General features: G+C 39.5%; 1 protein-coding gene across 4 annotated transcripts in view; it reads right to left on the reverse strand.

Annotated features, from left to right (window-relative positions):
* DNAJC13 (DnaJ heat shock protein family (Hsp40) member C13) overlaps positions 1 to 5,771 on the reverse strand; it is a 57,745-nt gene extending 51,974 nt beyond the window's left edge. For 3 of the 4 annotated variants that reach the window (XR_012994703.1, XM_076331060.1, XM_076331057.1), the window contains exon 1: positions 5,580 to 5,771. The gene's annotated coding sequence lies outside the window, so the exon portion shown is untranslated. The remainder of the gene's footprint in view (positions 1 to 5,579) is intronic. The other variant, XM_076331058.1, reaches the window with a different exon arrangement.
* Between the last annotated feature and the right edge of the window lie 17,222 nt (positions 5,772 to 22,993).

Below are 22,993 nucleotides of genomic sequence, written 5' to 3' on the forward strand. Positions count from 1 at the left end.
TCTACAACTTGAGGCTATTTTCTTTCTGAGCAGAGACTGTAACAGTTATATAGTCATGAACATGAAGAATGGATAGCCCAACTGAAATGAACTTGAGAATTCCTTCCCTCAGGTGAAGAGCCAGCACCATCATCACTACCCACTAAAGAGAACCTGTGGTACTGCCTCTGGAAAAAAGACAAAAAACAGTATTTACTTATTTCAATGACTCAATCTTTGAGTCAAGCTTTCACAGTTAATACCCCATTGACTTGTGGCAAGTTAAATTCTCTAAATCCAGTTTTTAGAAGCTAAGTTTCATGAGAGATAAAATATTCAACAGCATTATTCCTGAAGTTCTCCATTTTGCCCGGTTTAAGAACTATGTTGTATTATTATTGCCGTGGATAAGCATCAAAACAGTACACTCCGTCCAAACTACACAAATCTTACTGTATAATAGCACACTTTAGATCCGATAATTTTGTGGTTTTAAGTTCTCTTTCAGAACAAAGTGCCAGATACTCAATCTTCATACCTCCCTTTTTAAGCCGTTTTCTTGACAGTGACTAATGTATTAGTAAAAATAAAAGGCTTGTAACAAGACTAGCTCCAGTAAGTATGGGATTATAAGATGTATTTATCTGTAATTGCAGTTTCACCAACACCAGACTCCTCTGACCAGCTCTGTTAAGTCTCACAGACCTGAACACCACCTGCTCTAAGGCAAGGTGTTCTCACACTTGCCAACATCTAGTCTTAGTAATACAGAACTGAGAAACACTCATTTATGAACTACCAGCAGCTTCCATTAATTTTAACACCAGCATCTAACTAGATTCAGGATACTGATACATGAAGTATTGCACATGCAGTGGAAGCGACAAATTCACTAGACTGCTTTTTTGTTTAGATTAAAACTAGTAAAATCATTAAGCTTTGATGCTTTACTCACTGTGCTTCTGGACAGTGATTGTAACTATCTCTCCCACTGAGAAGACTAGCACAGAGGCAATATATGCCAAAATCTAGTAACAATTAGTTCTTGTACACATTTTCCTGCAGTTTAACAGAGAACAAGGCTAACAATAGCCTAGTGTTCTGAGCTGCTATGTTGAAGTCCAGCAATCATTTTTCAGTTGTCTTTGGTTCCACAGTAAGAGCAAGATGAAAAAAATAGTTCATGCCAAAGACAAAGACATTTTAGAAGAAACAAAGTTATCTTACCTTACCTGTTCTTGTGGAACCAGTGTGGCATCACTATTACTATACTATCTACAATGTGATCCATTGTAATTTTAGTACCTAAGGTAGTATAACCATTTACTTTGCAGAGCACATCAGGTTTTATTATTAATCAAGTTTAGCCATATTGCCAGTGTAAGCTAGAGCGGCCTGCTTAGTCATATCATATTAATTTCCCAAAATAACAGAACATATTCTTATTATTGTCACCTTTACCTCTTCCTCCTGTATTCAAGATAACTTTAAAAAGTTTACTGACTTGACACAAAAATGGAGTTAAGTTTTTATTTCACTCATAAAAGCACCCAGAACAATAAGGCCGCAATTTTAATGATCATTTTAGTGTCCCCAGGTACCTGATAATAGAAAATCACAACTTCAAAGGTTATTTTGAACCTATTGTGGCACAGCTATTGGATATCCTATACTCATGGCTCTCAAAGGTTTAATACCAGAGAAACACCTAGTTCAGTTGTTCTACTTCTACTGGAGCAGAGGCAACAAGTACTTTGAAAGTAGCAGTTTATAAACGTGTTTCATCTGGTTGAGAGCGAGCATGCTGCATGCAAAGTTATATAGTCAAGTAATCTGAGGTTCCTGCAGGCAAAACATTATCCATGACTTACAACTTCTTTTGGGAGCCTAACTAAAGCACTCCCCTGATACGTGGATATTTTAATTAGCTTTTTCACAAGGCAGAAGTTCAGCAATACTTTCCTATTTGGTTCTTGTAGTACTGTAAGTAGCAGTAAAACAGCTTTTGGGGGAAGAGTTGAAAACACATTTTTGTGTACTGCATGTACCAGAAATAGCAGCCCCTAAAATTAAAGGGCCTGAACTGCTGCCAGCACTCCCCCCTGCTTCAGAGTTTGAGCTACATGAATAGGTGTATTACATAAGCTGTGTTCAACTTGCATACACTTTCCACTTTTCCAGGATTTCACATTCTTGAGACAAAATTACCATCTGGGAAAACAGAATCTATTTCAGGAAACAGACTGTCAGAGACAATTCAGTATCAAACTAACACTTGAAGAGTTAGAAACAAAGCTGTGGCCTTGCAGGCATCAAAGCAATAGGCATAGCTGTAATTACACGTAAGTATCCCTCAGTTTAAATAAAGTCAGAAGTTTGGACACAGGTTCAAAGTTTAGTGCAGAATTCAGATTGACTTTTTTCCTGATCATATTATTCCTCTACTATTACAAAGCTTCCATATCTTTAAGTGAAGGTTTAACCTATGCTAAGGTAGCACTTCAGAGCCCCAAACAGGATTATTATTCTGTTCCACTGGGGGGAGGAAGAAGAGAAATTCTGATAAGAAACTGAGAATTCTTTTTAAAAATTTATTCCAGCAAGGCTAAAATAAAAGGTAAAGTTCCTGGAAAGCCTATACTACACAGGGACAGATACTCACATCAAGCTCAAGTGTGACTTTCCCCGAGAGAGAGAAGACATACCAAGAGGATAAAAACAGAGACCAATTGGAAAGAAATGAGAGCAAGGCACTGAAAAAAAACACAAGGTTCTGTTAATCTGTGGTTCTACATACCTACCTTTTAGCTTAAAGGTCTGGAGAGCCTGATTTCCAGTCATCTACTCACCTGTAGCTTTAAAGGCATTATTTCAATAAATAAGTTTTTCTGCACAGAAATGTTTTAGCTGTCTAGGTTTCATCTGCCTCTTTCACAGCTATGTGTGCTAACTGGCAGTTTGTTCTTTTTAACAAACACTAAACTTTTTCCTCTTCCCTAAACAGTACTCTGTTCTTAAAGTACTACAGCCTAATTAGCTGTGGAAATTGATATTTCTGTTGTGCAGGAACTCGCAGCCCTTACAAAAAGTAAGGGGAGAAAGAGATGAGACCCACCAGATCCTTAAAAGAGGGTTAGTGCAGCCTGCCTCAGCGATAGCAGCATCGCCACCTTCAGTGGTCCAGGATGCAAACAGGCTGAGAATTTCAACCTTACTACTACCAAAAATGATGGTGATGACATTAGTGTCCATCCTTCAGCTGACTGCTCCCATTCCCTCACTGAGGACCAGTACTGAGGTTAAAAACAAGTGTGGAAGATTCTGGTTTTCTTGTCCATCTACATTAGCATTCTGCTGTATCAATGAACCAATCTGATTCACCAGCTAGACAGGTGAGCATCAGAACAAGAGGGTTTACTCACTAATGGGGGAAAGAAAAGAAAAAGTGTTCCTTTCAGTCACAGTTTAGCCCTCGTCATTTCTTCAGAATATTGATCTATTTTAAGTTTTATTAGTGAGGTAGCATAACTGTTAAGTTTTTTTGGCATGAGAATATTTTTTGGAAGCAAATTGAGAGGTTAAACAGTTGAAGGTTAACATTTCAAGATACAGTTGAATGCCAGCTGAAGAATTTTTTATTGTCAGTAACCTTCACTTATTGAGCTTCAAACACAAGTTAAAAGAAAAGTCACCTGCTCAGTCTGAAACACAGATCTAGCCCTTAAGACCAATCCCCAGCATACCGCTTAAAATCTGGAAATACACAGTGATTCAGTCCCTCAGGACAAATACATGTTTGGAAACTATGAAAAATACCACATGACACCCAGAGGAGTGAGCAATACATATGAAATAAATCTTTTTAGAAATTTATTCCAGCAAAGCTAAAATACAAGGTAAAGTTCCTGGAAAGTCAATACTACACAGGGACAGATACTCAGCTCCGAGTCTCCAAACACTTAGAAATTTGTTGCAAGCAGAAAAAAAACCTGTCAGTAATAATGGAAAGGAATCAGTAACTTCTGGTTAAGTGCTCTGGCACTTGTCTGCCTATAGCAGGCAGGAATTAGACCAATATGCATATCTATAAACTGAAGCAGGCTAGAGCCAAGAATAGTTTTTACATCTATAATACTGGTCCGGTTATTTTGAACTCAGCCATGGCAGACTGAACAGCATCTTCCTAACTCAATTCAAAGATGAGGCTTGAGTCACTAGCAGTCCCTTCCACAGCCTTCCTCCTTTTCTACGTATCCCACTACATGCAAGTAGCCTACATAGACAATCTTACAGTTACCAAGAATAAAAGGCTTCAACTTCAAAGAGCTTAAGTTCTAAAACAAGGAATATTTTCTGAAATACACTATTATTTAATCAGTGCTAAGTAATAGGAAACAAAGCAACTATCTACTCCATCTTCTCAGACTCACTGCCATAGATGTTATTTGTGAAAGAGCACAAGAGAAAAAGTGAAAATACGTTTCAGATTACATTAACTTCAAAAGCAGCCACAGAGCAGAGAATGAGTGCGTTAATAGTAAGACTCCAAATAAACTTTTATGCCTATGTTTCCCCCCAAGCAGCATGCTCAAACATTCCATCGGCTTGAGAGCACTAAACTGAAAACAGAAAAAACCCTCCCCCCGCAAACTGAAGCACGAAGACAACATCTTTACTGCCCAGAGCTTGGCCCTCAGTAGAGACACAGCTATCAAGGTGCAAGCTCCACACCACCTGACAGGAAACTCTATCCTGAAGACTGTTGACAGCTCACTGCAGACAGAAAACCATTTAGTATGCCTAGTTGTTTTGACTTGCAGAAAACAAAAAGCAAGTGAAAAGCATCCATGGGAGAAATTAAAACTCTCTTGGAAAAATAAGCACATTAAGGACAGATTTTCTGAAAGATACATTTAGTTCTGCTTATGTTCTTCAGGCATACTATTACCACTCAAAAAAGAAATAAAATCTCATCTCTGTGAGAGCAAGTCTCCTCCTCATCTCTCCCACTCTTCATAAATTATTTCCCAAAGCATCTCACGATGGGTATATTTTGATCCGAGGCGAGGAGGAGAAAAATAACGTATCTTTTCTTAATGGACACACTAGTACTCAACTAGGAAAGAGGACAGATTCTGCCTCACAGCTACAAAAGCTGCATCAGGTGCAGAGCACGTTCAGTGAAGCACCAGGCAGGCTGAGGCTAGAGAAAAGCCCAGCCTCTCCTCTGCTAGGAGATACAGGAAGAGAAAGGCTTAGAGAGTGGCTTGTAATAAAACAGGTACCGCACCCGGGGATCAGGGCCGCACGGGCCGGCTGGTCACCGCCCCAGGCCACGGGCGCCCCCCAACGCCCGCCCCTCACCCCTCCACGGCTGGGGCAAGGAGGGGGGGGCTTCGCCGGCGGAAGCATCTGCCCCCAGGCGGCAGAAGGCGCTGCCTCCAGCCCTGCCTCCGCTCCCTCACAGCCCCAACGGCCGGGCGCGCCCCCCACCCACACGGCCTCCAGCAGCACCTCGGTGCCTAACGGCCACTGGGGCTGTGGAAGGAGGCGGGAGCCGCCGCCTCCTCCTCCTCATCTCCCCCGCCGCTGAGATTTACCTGGCCAGGGAGCCTGCGCTGCCCGGACCTGCCCGCACTAGCACTGCGCTTCCCGCCGCTGCCGGCGACAAGGGCGAAGGGCCACCGAGCGGAGCCCTCACCCTTCACCTGGCCAGGCGGCAGCCGCTACACCTCTCCAACCCCCTCAGAGTCTGGCGCTGGAGGCCGCCATCTTAGCTCCAGCAGCAAGACCGCCCTCCCGACGCAATCGCCGTCAAGCCCGGGGCCGTCACGGGACGCGGTCAGCTGATACACTCCCTCCCGCGGCCGCGCTGGCCCGGCCCGCGGAGGCGCCTCGCCCTCCTTCCTCCCGCCCCTTGCCCCCGCCCCTGCCCTGCCCTGCCCTGCCGGGAACCGGAGAGGGGGGTGGAGGGGGTGGAGGGGGTGGGGGGGGGTGGAGGGGGTGGGGAGGGGGCGGCTCCGTGCGCATGCGCAAAGCCGCGGGGGTGCGAAGTCCCCCCTCCCTCCCCCGTCACCTCAGGCCTTGGGAGGGAGGAGGGGTGGGCGGAGCCGGCACGGGGCGGGCTCGAGCGCGGCGGGAGGAGGCGGTGAGGGGAGAGGTTGAGGCCGTGGCGGCAGCGGGGCTGGGTGAGGCGGGTTGGGGGGGGCCTGCCCGGGGCCGTGAATGGCCCTGCTCGTCTTTTTGCTCTCTGTTGTATTTTAACAGAGTTTAGTCCGTTGGTCTAGACTAGGTCAACTAGTTTGGGGCTAGTTGGTAGTTTCCTGAGTGCCCAGCTCCCGGAGTCTTGTGATTGTGTAGCTCTGGGGATGCGGGCAGCTGCGGCACTGCCAGCTTTCCGTTCCGTCGGCATCCCGGTCCGGCATTTTTGAGGCCTGGGACCGCTTTCATGCTCATCACAGAAGTATGGAGCAAACGAGAGAGGTGCTTTAATTACATAGGAAATGTTACTAACCTGTAGTCTCCTTTTTGAAAATATACGTCATCAAGCCACAAAAAATTAAAAAAGTACACTTTTTAATTACGCATATTACTTGTGTGCTTGTAAAAATAATGTTAAATCCCATATTAATGTTGCTGAACCACTGATTTATGTGGTTGGCTAACCACCCTCTAAAGTTGTTACGGGACTGTTAAGCTCTTCATCAACTTCCCATATTCTGTACCAGACATAAGATTTCCCACAGATGTTGTAAACTACAGCAGCATTATAACAGCTTGCCATGATCTCCTTAAAATCCCTAAAGATTGATGCGAATATTTTGAAATATGACTCACATTAGAACACGTGAGCTTACCTTGCCTTTCCTTTCAAATAGTGTTCTTAAAGTCTGCAAGTGAAGAGAGAATTGAGGACCAAATTATAACTGGAACTAACTATCTTGGAGAAAAAATAAGATTAAAAACACAGGCGGTATATTGCTATTTTTTAATATCCTTTTCATTGTCATGTAAACTATCCTTCGTGTCTTATATTTTACATAAGATATTTAAATACTAATAAGTCATTCTTTTGATAACTAGTCCTCTGAATCTGGGGCACTGTGGTAAAATAGCGCTAATGGGAAAATAACATTACTTTGAGGAAGCTGATAAATTACTTTTGGTCACAGAACTTTGAGGGGCAAAAAAAGATTTATGTTTTATTAACATACTGGGAATTGCAGAAATCTCATTTCAGAGGGAGGTGCTATGATTCAGAAGAGTTTCTTTGGCTGAGTGCATGGAAGAGTTTTTGGAGGGGCTTGGGGGGATTTTTTTCTGTTCTTGTTGATTAGTTGGCCTGGAGGATTTTTTTTGTTCAGGGGGGGTATATTTTGTCTTAGTACTTGTTTTGTGTTGTTAATATAGGTAGGTAAAACACAGCAAGTAAAGCAACAGCTTGTTAGATGTTTATTACTTGAGACCAAAGAATGACATTTGCATAATGAGATTGGTGTACCAAACTAGGAATCAATATTTTCATAGCCAGATTTTAATCAGACAACACAGATTATATTTCAGCATATTTATTCAGCTCAAGCTAGTATTTCAGTAATAAACTATGTGTTTACCTGTCTATTTTCCTTTACACACTACCTCTATTTTTGGACATGTTTTTGTGTTAGTAGCGATGTTAACTTTGGTTATAATGCAGAAGAATGATAAAAGGAGGATACAGATTAAGAGCGAGAAAATATGAGAGAAAGTGGGATAATAATTTTGAAATTATTATTCAGAGAAACAGCAAACAAGAAAGGTGTGTTTAGCAGTCCAGACAGGAAGTAATGGAAATGATATTGTACAACATGGTAAAATATCTTTCAGAAATTAAAGTAGATCAGGATTTCATAACTGTTTAATTGTAAAGCATGTGTGAAATCATAATTGTGTGCAGACAACAGTGTTCTAGTTTTCTTGGTCATTTTTTCTTGTGAGATGATACTACTGGATATTTTTAGAGATAGGGCCTTGTTTTTCTGTTTACCTAAAGGTTTGTGGAAAGCCTGGAATACAAAAATTGTGTTTTTAACACCATCTTCCAATTTTAAAGTTTACAATTTTATTTTAAAATGCTATTAAAAAGAAAGTGAACACAATCCTCACTCCATTAACGTCAATGGCAGTTTTATTATTAGCTGTGACACAGGTAGTGTTTCACCCTTAGTTTTCCCAGTCACAGAGTCAGGAGCCATATTAGAGCCATTCTCATTATTAAAATAAGAACAACAAAGCACAGTTTTGATGCCTTCCTGAAAGATAAGATGTTAAGTTGCTTCAATCCACTTTAGGGAAGCGAACCCATCTTCATGACTTCTAGATCTTTCATCTGAAGAAGTACTGCAAATGTCAATCTGACCTTGTCAGTTTAAATACTGTCATTTGCAAAAGAGTTCAGGCCACCTCCTATCTAGAGAGCAAGGTCTCTCTTTACCATCCAATTATTGAAATCCAGAAGGAATGAAGAGTTCCAGTCCACTACTAAATAATTAACACTTCACTGGACTATTTCTGTGATGAACACCTAATCTGAAAGACCGTGGCTTATGATGGCTGAATTCTTCAAGCACACTACAGTACAGATACAGTAGAGAGCCAATGCTAGGATTCTCTGCAGCAACAGTAAATGTGATGATTGTAAATACAATCTATAATAGCAGAGCTCCTATTATTTTTAAAACAGATATATTGTGGTTTATAGCAATAATAAAGAACAAGTTTCTACCCAGCCTGCATGCAGCAAGCAAAGGACCCATTAACTCCCTTTCCCAGTACTGTCTCTGATGATGGGGCAGAATTTTGTGTCAGCTTTCTGGAGAAAGGAGAGATTTCTCCACCCTTCCTTGTCTTACAAGAAAATAAGTTCCTAGTAGAATTGGGAATAGTTACTTCACCTTCTTACTCACAACATATTTACAGTGTAGGAGGGTACAGGACCATCCAGTCTGAGACTGACTACTATTTTTCTGCTGTAAGGTGATGGGGATCTCTCCAGTCCTCTTAAAGATTGTATCTAAGTGGTACATCACAGCTCAGTATACATTTAGGATAATTAAGAGGCAATATGCTTAATAATTGTATTTTTTAGGTCACCAGATAACAATAACAATAATACTTTGATGCCTAATTATAGGACTTGACCGATAGAGGATAACAGATTTTCAAAGGGACAAGGGGGAGGTAAGTGTACAAGTCCCACCTGAAACCAATAAAGTAAGATGTCTTTGAAAACCTCTCTCATGAATCTTGTCACTTTTACTCCGCATTTCTTGCAGATGCCAAAATACAGGTTACACAGAGGGCCTTCTGGGAATCAGACCCACATTACTGCATCAGTCTTTGTTCTACTCTTTATTATCCCAAAGGTGCATTAAGACTGTGATGACAACTTGCTAGCCGTTCAAAGCTCACATCAAATTTTTATGTATCTTGACATATTTTGTCTAGAAATAAATGCAGATAATATTGATAATTTATCTTCTCTGTGAGATTAATTAAAAGGTAACTTTTGGATGCTCCCTATTAATAAGTCTATATTTCCTGATAGACTCGTTAAGTGATAACTTGTTTGTTATCTCAGCTATTAGCTTGATAATAACTGCAGCCTAAGCTAATTAGCTTCATAATACTGTTACTGAATATTGTTGAATTATTAATAAGGAGCGTCTTCAATACAGTGATTCATGCTAAACTGTATTCATATTCATACCATTTGTTTTGGCTACAATAAGACCTTCTGTTTGGATAATCCTTTCATTTTGGCATCGACACATGCAGTAAATACTGCCATATTAACTTTTGATCTCTCATCCACATATAGTCCTGTATAACTCGGTCTTTTTGGTGTGTCTTTTGAAGATAATCTACAGATTATCCTTTAACTCTTTTACCTTCCAATAGATAGGTTTCAATATTAGTTGCAATCCAGTCTTAGTAGTTTATGTGGGTACATCTGGCATAAGTACAGTGCATGTAATAGATTTACTTAATATGTCAGATGTCATTCATAGTACAATGAGTCTTTTCATGGACCTTAATAGCAATGGACAATGATGTAACAATTATTAACAGAATGACATTGTTTAAAAATGTGTGGTTATATTTTTTCAAAGGGAAAAGTAAAGGAGAAATACATTGTTTATGGCATGTAAAAGAAAATAGCAACCATTTCATAGAGAAAGTCTGTAACTATCTTCTCTTTTGACTGCATTTAGCCAGGTTGCGTGCATCTGAAAAAAGTCCATTCACACATGTTCAGTGGAAACCTTATATGACAATATAAATTACAATGAAAATTCCCAAATACTTAGTTCATCCCAAGGACACTTCATCTTAGTATTACAAGCCTGCTTAAGGTAAACTGCTCTTTGAAATATCGGGCTCTTGGGGACCATTTTGTGATAGAAGGTACTGAAGATGTCCCAGTCTTTTTGTCTTCCCACTGTTGAAACACAGCCCATGCAGTGGAATGGCCTAAAACACAGAGAGGCATTTAAGAAGGAGTAGACTGTAAGAAAGGCAAGGGGGCTAGGGAAAGAAGAAATTGGAGCATAGGAAAGGAAGACCAGAACTGGAGAGCCGGTGCTAGTTGAGGCCAATGTGGTAGAAGTGGGTTTTGCATATGGGAATCATAGGATGGATAAAGATCTTGGAACAGCTGAGAGGGGAGAAGGGGAGTGACCAGTTAGCTTCAACAGGCTAGACCTGAGAACTGGGAAGATAAAAGAGCTGTGAGGCTATGATTTTGGAAAACTTGAAAAAAACAGACTATGAACAGAAGAAGTAGTTATGCAGGGAGAAGAGAGCTTTATCTCAAGAAGACTGGTACAGACAACTCACAGGAGAGGGAAAGTAAAAGGAGAAGAGTAAGGAGAGAAACGCCTAGATCTGGCATAGGGAAACACTGTTAATGACACAAGTAGCTGAGAGGAAAGACTGGGAATGGCTAGGGAAAGAGACAGGGACTGACCTGAGGAATACTGTGAAGAATAGGAGCTGAGTCAACATGGGATGCTAGGAAGATTCAAATGTAGAAGCAAGGAGAGGGAGAAGGGGCTTAGCAGAGCAACAGGCTGAAAAAGACAGGGCAAAAGAAGCAGTACCCACAGTAGTCTGCTAGAACAGAACCCATGGTTTCTCCAGGATGACTCCAGCTGAGAAACCTAATGCCCAAATGTTTTTAACATCCTCTCTAGTCGCTAGTTACTGTTAGTTCTCTTGTCAGAGATCTGTGTTGCAGATCTGGATGTGGTATATGATATAATCCCACATCATAATTATGTGGATTTTTTAAATAAACCTAGAGAATTATACATAAACACATAAAACGCATAAACAACTATGCAGTATTGACATTGTAAAACCAAAAGACTTCAAGAGTGAAAAAATTCCAGAAGATTAGGATTGCCTTTGCAAATAGTTGCATGCTTACGTACCATTTTTTTTCCATGGGAACTTTGCCTTATTCACTCCACAAGATGAAAGGACGCATTGAATTAACACGTATGCGATACTGTGTCCTATCCACATTCCTCGGTTTGCTGGCCCAAGATTTATTTAGTGCATGCTATACGAACTCTACAATCTATTACTCAAGCTCCAGATTTATTAATTTCCATATTGACATTTCTGTGACGTTCTTCAGTACACTGAGTGCTCCAGGAACATGAATTAATTTATTTTCACGACATCCTGCTTCTAATATTTGTCTGGTTAAAGTACATTAATGTTCCTTTTTCTGCGTTTTCTTGTGTATAATTTCCAAGTATCCTAGCACAAGCTTTAAAAATCATGTATCTCTTAGCAAAAACACACTCCTCCTGTAAAAAAGCAAAATTGCTATTTGATTCTCTCCCTGTCTCTTTTTATGGACAGTAGAACCAAAAGAGATGATAGTGTACATTGCAGGATTGTTCAATGTATTGATCTATGTGACACCATGTCATGTCATGTTTTACGTGCCTTACATATTTGAGAACATGCGCCTATCTTATGAAATTCAAACAGTTAATACTTTGAATTGTCAATTTCTTTGTCAATTTATCTGTTAAAGGTTGATTCTTGTGGAAAGGAACTAAGTTACATTTAAATACTAGTTCAGGAATAGGAATGCTACTAATTTGAGAAACTGGAGGTTGGCAGAGTCGCCAAGATTTATGTTCAGCAATTAAAGTAACAAAAAAGAAAAAATGCCTTCCAAAAAAGTGACTTTGAACACTGTTCAAAGTTTTTCAGGAGCAGAGCAAATTAGTGGGACAGTAGGAAAATTCAGTCAGAGGAATTTTTTGGTAGAACTACTCAGGGAATCACAGTGAGATTCCTTGAATGTATCTATAGCTGCAGTGCCCTCCAGGTATTTAAATTTGGTCATCCAAACTAAAAGGACCTGTGAAAACCAAGCAACAGGTTTTCTGCTTAGGCACTGCGGTTTTTATCAGCAAGAGTTATGAGGGAGTCACTTATATATGCTTGACTCCCCACTGCAGACTGTACAGCATATAGAGGAAAAGTAAGTACTAATCCTCTGATTCCCTAGCCTGGGATCAAATCCCAGAATTAGAAATAAGAGTGAGATTGTAATGCCCAATGGAAATAATTGTGAACAAAGCAACAAACAGTAATTATTAACCTTGCCCACAGTGCCTAAGAGAATCAGAAAATTCTTACTATTTTCAAAGAGTAAGAATCTTCTTGAGAATATCCAGCCTTTCCTCCATGAAAAATTGTTCATGAAGCACAGAGAAGAACAGAAGAGATTATGATGACATAACTTGCAGGCCAGGCCATTGAAATTATAGCCTCGTGAGAAAGAATGTGAATCAGAAGGATTCTTTAATTTTTCCTTTTTTTTAAAAAACGCTCCCATAGTGCAGTAGCATGCTCTTTACCGTTTAGAATGACTGGTAGCTGAGAAATGCAGACTAACCATGTGTGAACGATACAGCTGCAAGGTCGTTTTGCAAAAATGAGAACATTTTGTGGCCTAATAACGTTCCCCAACTCTAATCCATCTGTGAACAGATCACTACCAATAACAGCAGCAGCAATGAAGAGACTTCTGGCTAAAAAATCTAAATTGCATAATACATGGAAGTTGTGTTGGTTTTATAACAATTTAATCTCAAGCATTATCTCTGTACCTGATAGAGACCCCCACCCCTGACTATAGCTTGATCCTCTATGTGCAGGATCCACAAGCAGAACACATTTTCATGGTGGATTTTACCAAAGTATATTTCAGTTTCATTAAATTTCAATTAAACAATGGAGTGCAAGCATCTGTTTACTGGCAGACAGGCAGTCCACGTTAGTTCAGATCTGCTTTGCTGAGCTGTGGTCAACTTCTCAAAGCATTCAGCTGTTTCATTATGAGATTTTCACCAGACACCCCTGGCTCCAGCACCATGGCACAGAAAATGGGATGCACCACACCTGCTGCTTTCCACATTTTGGCTGCTGCTGCTGCTTAAAATCTACCCCTGCTCTCCACAGAAACTGTTTACGAATATTTCAAAGGTTAGTATAGCTTCGTGTATATATGGTTTGTAGTATACACATCTTACCAGGCTGCTATCTCCCCCCATCCCTTTTCTACCACGGAAAATTGAAAATTAACTGTGGTGGCTTTGCTTTCACCTCACTTCAGTCGGAATGCCTAAAAATCATCAGCAATGGTATTTTAGACTATATTACCACCTGTAGCTTTACATTTTGGTGTAACTTCCCACCACGAAGGGTGGCACAGTTGGTAAGTGCCTTACCAACTTCTCAGGATTGCAGAGATACCAGCATTTCAGCTGTCAAAAGTGTTGCTTCTGATGATGAAAAAGTATTTCGGCTTTAATATCCTTAAAATTGTCTGTAATCAGATGACTGGGCCATTTGGCCGAATTAATGGAAACAAAAGCATATGAATCTGAGAAAGCGCAACAAGCAAAGCAGAAATGCACACAGCAAGTTAACACCATTTCTAGCATCCATTTCAGGCAGTATATTATTCATATTCCCACTCCTTTTGCTTTGCTTTGACACAGATCGTGACCATCAAATGGTATATAAGGCATATGCTGTTCTTTTTAAGCATAAGCATATGGATACTTATGTAATCTTATTTAGTGCTAGTTTGTAATGATACTATTAATGCTTGGGGGTTTGGCCAAACTTCCCTGAACTTCTGCTGTCCCATTTTTAGTGTAAAGATGCAGAGAGGCATTTAAGAAAAGAAACTTGACTATATCCCTATTTACACCTCTTTATTTCTGGAAGATACTGAATTATTGTATTACACTAATAAAACAGGTTTGGATTATATGAAGGAATTATTTACCTGATAAATTACTTAACAGTGAACTGAAATTAGCTAGTATGCTTGTTTAATTAGTTGGCCAGCAAGTAAATGCTATCCACTTGAGAGAAGAGTAGACTAAGATGTTTAAAAATGCTTTAAACTGTCCCCCAATTGAGGTGATGTTATAGCAGCCGTGAAAAGAAACATGTTCCCTATCATACAAGCACAGAATTCTTTTGTTTCTGCTCTTGGTCCAAATTCCATTTCAACAATTCATTGTTCATTATTTCTCTTCCGTTATTGGAGTGTCAAGAATAAAATTCATGAATGTATAAACCAATTTCATAATTGCTCAAGCTTTTTACTGATATTTTTTCCCCACAATCTGCAAAATAAGTGGTTTGTTACCAAAAAAGGCACTGAGCATGTTCAAACTGAATCTTTTATGAAGAGGAAATTATTTGCATAATACCAGATATGCTGATTTAATTACTTTTGATGTGAATCTTATGATCTGAAGTGACCTGACCCTTACAAGGAAACTTTTGTATGCACAAGTAAGGTTGAACTCAAGAAAGGTATAGAACATAGTCTATACAGAAGTAGCCTAAAACGGAATTGTTAGTTTATTGGATTTGAATAAACTAAGCATTTTGGTAGTCATTAAGAGAAACGGAAGCATTTTATTTATTTATTTTCTGCTCTTTTCTTATGCAAAAGTGACTAGCAATTATGTCTTTGAATATAAATTGCTCTTCTCTCTGAGCAGTCCTTAGAGATTTGGTGCACTCAGTTTTTTAGGAACACTAGTAGAGCTTTTGACAGAAGCACAGAGTGATGACTTGGCACTCGGCAGATAAAAGACAAATTGTTCAGTCGTGGCCCTAAATTTATTTCAGTTCAACCGGTAAACAGTGGTGCAGCATGGACTTTGCTGATTAAAAGCAAAACTAAAAAACTGAAGCGGGGTTTGACAATGTTCCAACTTGTAACAAGCTCATCACATGGGATTCTGTTTCCTTTTACATTCAGCTCCTGATAGCTATTGGCTTCAGGCATCCCAATGCAGAATATTACTGTTTTGTTGTGATTTTTGGGTTTTTTTTTTTTAATTAGAAGGAATTTATTTCCTTCTCTCAACTTTCTAGAGAGACTTAATACCCCTGCCCAAATTTTGAGATGTTTTCACCTTACTAGTTCTTTGTTTAACTGCTCATGCCTTTACCATCTAGGAGGACCTACCTCTGCAAGCCTTTGCTTATGCAAGCACTTTCAGTGTGAGCGATTGGAGTCAATGGAACTACGCATGTGTAATGAGTAATTACACAGGTGAGAATTTCCAGCAGGTGGCTACAAGTATGTTCCATATCTTCACATTCTATTGGCTATTTTTGTCTCATATATACTCTTACATGTCTCTTCTTCGTGTGTTGTCTTGAATGTACTTCAAGCAGCATTGCTCTGTACTACAAAAGGCAAAACAAAGTTAGTAATCAGTTTCTGATCATTAATTCAGCTACCTCAAGAAATGCCTTTTTTACTGTGATTACTACTATTAAAAGCTGTATACATTTGTTGCAACAGTTAACTTGCTTTCAGTGTATCATAATTTTCAGTAGTTACACTAGTATAATATCTTGAAGGGAAAATTGGAGGTGGGAATTTCCTTGCCATGAGACATTTCTCAAATTACTACAGGCTTATCCATTAATAGCTTAGTTTTTAAAGAATTTTTTATGTTCTAGATTTTCCAAAAATTAGAGAACTACAAAGTTTCAAGCTTGCTAGGCCAGAAAAATCTGTTTATAGAACAAGTATGGCTTTCGTTGACTTCTGATGGAAAGCTTGCATCTGTGTGTGACAACAGCATTTGACTTCAGATGACAAAACGTTGAAAAATCCCCAGCTGAAATGTCCAGTGTCAGATTGAGTGGCCAGATATGATGGGATGGATTTATCATTGTAATCAACAAGAAATGAGAAAATACTGGTGGAAAGTCTGTGGTCAGCATGGAGATTGAATAGAAAGCTAAGCCTGTAATCAACAGCTAGACTCTGATCAAAGACACTTCTCAAGTTCTTCCATTTATGGATTCTGTTGCATTAGCTGATGTCCTGGTTTCGGCTGGAATAGAGTTAATTTTCTTCCTAGTAGCTGGTACAGTGCTGTGTTTTGGATTTAGTGTGAGAATAATGTGATAACACACTGACGTTTTAGTTGTTGCTAAGCAGTGTTTATACTAAGCCAAGGACTTTTCAGCTTCCCATGCTCTGCCAGGTGCACGAGAAGCTGGGAGGAGGCACAGCCAGGACAGCTCACCCAAACTGGCCAAAGGGATATTCCATACCATGTGACATCATGCTCAGTATATAAACTGGGGGAGTTGGCTGGGGGGCAGTGATCTGCAGACCCCTGCTATTTTCCCAAATGCGGGAAACTCGACTGACCCTTGGGACCAGAGACACTTGACATTTCAGTTCTTCCAGGGTTCAATCCCCTCTCAATACATTCCAATTAATTACCACCACTTTTCCCATCTTTTGATATATACAGACAGATTTCCAAAAAGGACTGTCATGGTTTAACCCCAGTCAGCAACTGAGCACTACACAGGCACTCGCTCACCCTCCACCCTCCCCCGGTGGGATGGGGGAGAGAATTGGAAGAGCAAAAGTAGGAAAACTCGTGGGTTGAGATAAGAGCAGTTTAATGATTGAAATTTAATAATAATAGTAATAATAATAATAATGATAATAATAATAATATAAAAATAGTAATGAAAAGGAAAACAAGAGAGAGAAAGAGAGGAACAAAACCCAGGGAAAATAAGTGATGCAACTGCTCACCACCTGCCGACTGATGCCCAGCCAGTTCCCGAGCAGTCGTCACTGCCCTGTGGCCAACTCCTCCCAGACAGCTGACTACAGGAATTAAGCAGTTTAACTTAAGATACTTTCCTTTCCCTACTATCATCAATAATTTTGTGCAAGATGATTTTGAAAATTTCAGTTGTTGATTAAAAAGGCTTCCTAACAATAGCTTTCAGACATGCGAAGTCATTGAACACATTAAACAATTAGCTAAATCTGGTGCTACTGATTTCAAGCAAATGCTTTTGGGCTAGTAGTTAACACACTTGCCTTACAGTATTACATGTTTTTATAAAAAAAAAAAAAAAGAAGAAAGAGCTATGCTGTGCATCTAACTTGTTAGCAAAAGTAACTGAAAAAAGTCACACACCACTTCAGCGGAGTAGAATATACCAAAAAAATAGCACATAGCACCAGGGGAATACTGATCTATCAAGCACAGTGTAATTATTCCTTCCTTTTATATAACACAGGTTAAGATGGACACAGACTAACTAACTGAAGGTCAGAAAAACATAATCATCCTCTGAAGTTTAGCCATTGAATATGACTGAATAGGAGTTTTTGTGAAAAAAATTACTGATTAATCCCTGAACCAAATGTACAGTGAAGTCTTATTTTCCGAGGCAGCAAATTCTGTTCATTTGACGCTAACCTACCTGTCAACTCCCTGCATGCATGATCTAGAAGAAAATTGTTAACAATCTCTTTTCCACTCCTTTAAAAAAAGAAGTTAGTTCTGGAAGGGCAGAACTGGCCTTTTAACATCCAAGATGAGTTTGGCTCCAGATTCTGAAGCATCGAAGTGGGCTAAATCCCATTTAAAACAAGCTTTCTTACAATTTAGGTGGAACGCTGCAAACACGGAGAGCTTGTATAGGCAGTAGGTGGCAGACTGCTCCCAGTAATCAGTAGGAAATTGTGACTCAAGCTTTTCTTAATGCCCATGGGGCTGTAGTTAAAGGTGATGTAAAGAGAGAAATAAAGGTGGAGAGACTCCTAGGGTTCAAACAGACTACCTACTCTTACAAAGCATGCCAGGGATACTCTGGTAAGGACTTGCCAGGAGAGGGGATGTTGCGTCTATGCACCCTGCGTTATCAGTTCCTAAAGTGGCTGTGGCAGCTTACCCTGCCCTGCAGCAGTTGGGTGACCTTGATCTTGCTTTGGAGGATTTGCCACTGTTGATGGTAAGTTAGTGCTCTCATGGCTTTGCCACCCCTACAGAACGATATGCCTATAGTTTACTCACTACGTGGAAATCCCTCTTAACTCCAGATACCTCAAGGATTTTTTTAAGCAAAACAGAGTTTAACACATGGGTTATTTTATCTGAAGATGTCTACAGATAAACCAAGGCCTCCACTGCTCTCTACATACATGTGACATAAATGATGTGTTTAAAGTATTCTTCAAACAGCAGACCATCCCATTAAAATAGGTTCTGTACAGTGCCAAAAAAGCTGGGATCCAGTCTTTTGACAAAGCTTTTTTTCATGCTTGCCCTTCCTTAAATGATGCTAACCTGGAACAAGTCTCCTTTTCTCTATTTAGCAGATTTTTTTCAAGCTTAAATTCACCTTGAGGGGTTTCCACAATGCCCTGCTGCTAATAATTAGTACACTTAGGGAAATACCTTGTCCCTTAGCTTTTGTCTCATATGTTCCATTGCAAGGGAATCTTGTGGTGCTTCCACAAACTGTCTCTCCTATCACATTTGTTTTTCATGCCGTTATTTTGCTGACTGCCAAAGGCTCTATCATCTAGTACATACTGAGATGTTTCATTACCCACCTAGGACTAGGCTGTTGTATCAAAGTAGGGGACTGCCCAAAGACTGCTGAAAACTACACAACCCAACGGTTGGTAAACACTTGGGGGAGCTGCCCATCCACTATGTGAAAAGATTGGATCTGATTTATGGAATGAGATGCTTAGCATTCACCAGGTTATCTAGAACTGGTTTTGTCACCAGACGATTTAAAAGCAAAAGAATCTATAAACATAGATTTTTCTGTAATGGGAAAAGCATTATAAAACTACAAAATAATCAAACATTATGGAAATTATATTTTTATTAATATTATACTATTTTTAAAATTATACCTCCTCAGCTGCTTCTGTATTTAAGTTGGCTTCTGAGGCTGGTCCTTTAGGCTCTGTTAATGGTTACTGGGACATCACATGGGTATGCAGAAACTTACTTGGTTCTTTTCTTTTTGCTTTCCTTCTCAGGCTGTTTAACATTTCTACTGCATGCTTTGGTTAGACTAAGATTATGCCATTAGTCTTCAAGATGCTTTCTCCTGCTTGTATCTTCCTTAAAACATGATGGAATAACTTGACAAATTATACATCATGAAACATATAGATTGTCTGAGTTCCTTTCCATTCGCAGTGTTAGCTTGCTATCAGTTTTGCATCAATTGCTTAGTGTATGAATGAAAGATTGATTTGAGACGGGAGTGTCCAGCTGTGCACGGTTCCCCTCCTTCCTCCCTCATACACACTTATTCAGACTTGGGGGAAATCTTGAGTGGTCCTGTCACAGTAACATTTACTAGGGCTCAATGCAGATGTAAGCACATGGTGGAAAACAGAAACATCTCCGAGAAGGGCAGAAAGCATAGCTTCAGGACCATCCCAATAATTTCCTGACAGAAGAGCTCATTTTCAAAAGTGTTAGATTTTATTATTAGAAACCTCCCGAAATCATACTATTCTATGACCATTCCTATAGTATTTCCAGTTGTCTAAGGATTTGCTTTGAGCAGATAAGAGTCTAACATCCTTCTATCTCAACAATGCAGTTCTTTTAGTTTATAATTGTTATTTCAGGATATTTGGTCTCTTCTTGAACAGTCAAGACCTATCATTATCAAGAGCCTCTTATAAGTCTTTGTGTTTTCTCTGATAACAAACATACTTAGGACTGCATTCTGAAACTACATCCTAAAACAGAAAGATACGTCATTATAAAATGACACACTCAAGAAGAGTCAGAGTGCATTTGCACTCTACAAAGTGGCAGTTACTTCACTGAAATAAAGAAGAAAGTTTGTATAGAGTGCTTAGTCTGCTTTTGATAATGCGAGCTATGGTTATGAAAATCTCCTAGCTTTTTTTCAGAGATACTTGTCTGCAGAAAATAGGATTCTTCTTAAGGCTCAAGTGAGACAGTCATTAATGAGAACAGCAATTAATGGTGGAGAATGGTCTTTACAGAGAATTGGTATTCAAATGATAGTGAAACATCAACCAGACAACGAGACCAACAAAGACAGCTGCAACTCAGCTAATGGCTTTTTTTACAATATTGATATTACTGAATGTGTGGTCACAAAGGAAGAGATATAAATCAATAGAGACTATGCTTTGGTACATACACTAAGGTTGAGCGTGGTAATTAGAATGAAGAGTTGAGGGGATTAAAGACCCATTTGGTTCACATCTATGACCAAATAGTTTTGGTGGCTAAAACATGTAAAAGTAAGCAACAGCAGCTTGTATTGCTCACTACAGTTTAGTAGATTTGTTGTCCTTCACCTCCATCCTACCAGTAGTTCAGAGGTGAGAGCAAATAGCCATACAAGAGAAGACAACTCAATAACTGTGCTGGAGATAAGCTACCCACCACATAGTGCAGCTTAATACATCTTGTCTTTGCCAACTCCACCTTTCGAAACAGTGAAGTGAAATTAAGTGAAATTAAGTGAAATTAAGTGAAAATTAGGCCTTCATTTGTCAGAAGGAGATTTTCATGTGCTTATTTGAAGGGTCTTAACTTAAAGGCTAGGTGTTTTTTGATCCACATCTTCCTTTACCAAGAAAAGTACAAGTGTGACGAGCTATGTTTGAATTGTTCATTTAACTCCTCTGCCCTGGAGGAGGTGAGTTGTACTGTAAAAGTACTCCTGTATTAATTTCACAAATGAAGAAACTGTCATACAACAAACAGTAATCACATCCATTTTTATCTTAAGTGCATGTGGTTCAAAACTTCTGAACAAGAAGTAGGCTTCAGACCTGCTTCAGCTCTTGCTGCTTCCTGAAGAGCAGCCAGGAGAAGCTCTGATAATGCCTTAGAATGGAAAGAATAGAGGAGCTCCGCTTTCAAGAAGTACTGGAAGTGTCCTCAGTCAGCTCAATAGTTGTGGGCATTACAGAATACTTCTAGTCTTCCTGTAATTCTTGAGCCAAATGCTGTCAAGACTAGTATTTTAGAGAATGGAGGACATGTGCTTACCTATTTGGGCCTGAAGTTACAGGTTTTTGAGTCCATATATCCTTTTAATTCTTATCTTCCTAAAGAAAAGGCTTTATGATAATCCTGCATCTTAGAACTTACCTTTCTGTAGTTTATAGGGTAGATGAGCTAGCAGAATTGCTATGTCCTTTGAAGTCGAGGGCTCCCTATAGGAAGAGGGCAAGAGCTTTAGCTGCCATAACCAGAGCAGAGAAATTACCTTTTTTTGGCATGGACATGACTCCAGCTAAATATAGAGAAAGAGAGATGGAGCCAGGACTATTTTCTTTTGCCACTACCTATTTTGAATTGATAAATGATATCTTTCTTCTCTCTACAGATTTTTTAAAAGATCACTGCAACCTCAGTCTGCAGGATGGATGAATTTGACAATGTACCATCAGTCTCAGGAGAGGAAGTAGTGTCATTATTTAAGAGAAATTACAGAAATTAGCACAACTGGACTTTGGACATGTCTTTTTAACTGTCTTTCCAATTCTACCTGATCTCCTAGACGTGGTATTGCAGGCCTTGCCAGTGCTAAAATCCCTTTGGAAGTGAATTTGCCTAGTCATAGAAGAGACCATGTAATGTAATAGTTCAAATGATTTGCTATTATTTCAGTAGCAACTCATGTTTATTTATTTGAATATTAATACTTGGCAACTTCTGATGAAGAAGCATTATTGTCTAAATCAATAAAGCTAGCCCTTTATAGGTAAATGTCCACCTTTCATCCCCATCTTTCTTTATAAGAAATGCTTTAAGGAGCACAGTAGTTTCAGCTATTTCATGTCAAGAATACAATCCTATGCAATATTGCTGACACCACCTCAACATGGATTCTTAAGGGCCAAGGTTGTATGCCTAAGAATAAGCCAGCCTCTACCCTCATCATCACTCTCAAATTCTATCACTGTAAATCTTTCTTCTTTTTACAGCAGAATTTTTAGCCTTTTTTGTTTGTGGAGAAAAATTTAGAAACATAACCTTTGTCTTTTGGGGTTTAATCCAAACTCAATATTCTTTGGACTGAACAGATTTATATTTTTTTTTCAATGCAGTGTATTTGTTATTCTGTTTTCTGTATCTTACCACACCTACGAAAATGTACTTAAGTGAGAAGAAATAATGTCATTTGGATCAAATGTCCCTGGATTACAGGTACAAATGAACATGAGTGCTCCAGACTGAGCCGGTGTTACTCTGGAAGTCAGACAGCTATGCTGTGCTGACCCAGTGTGTGCAATATTCAGGGCTGTGACTAAACAAGTTCCAGAAAGAAATCAATTCAGTCAGAGGAGCTTGTTGCTGACTGAGCTGGAAAGTGCTGTGTATGCACTGCTGTCTACCATATGCACCAGAAAACCCTGCTGCAGAGCTGCTAGTTGCTACCGTAATTATTGTAGAGGCAGATGATGTCATTGCTAGAGGGCAAATGGAAGGGCTTGATGTCATCAACATTAGCATTATTCATGTCAAAGCATCAGTGCTTTAAAAATCTGTTCTTACAGAAGGAGCAAATCTGAACATTCACTTTTGTTTGGCAATTCTAAGCATACTGAAAGCTC

This window comes from Aptenodytes patagonicus, chromosome 2, assembly GCF_965638725.1.
Source record: "Aptenodytes patagonicus chromosome 2, bAptPat1.pri.cur, whole genome shotgun sequence".
Classification (NCBI taxonomy): Eukaryota; Metazoa; Chordata; class Aves; order Sphenisciformes; family Spheniscidae; genus Aptenodytes; species Aptenodytes patagonicus.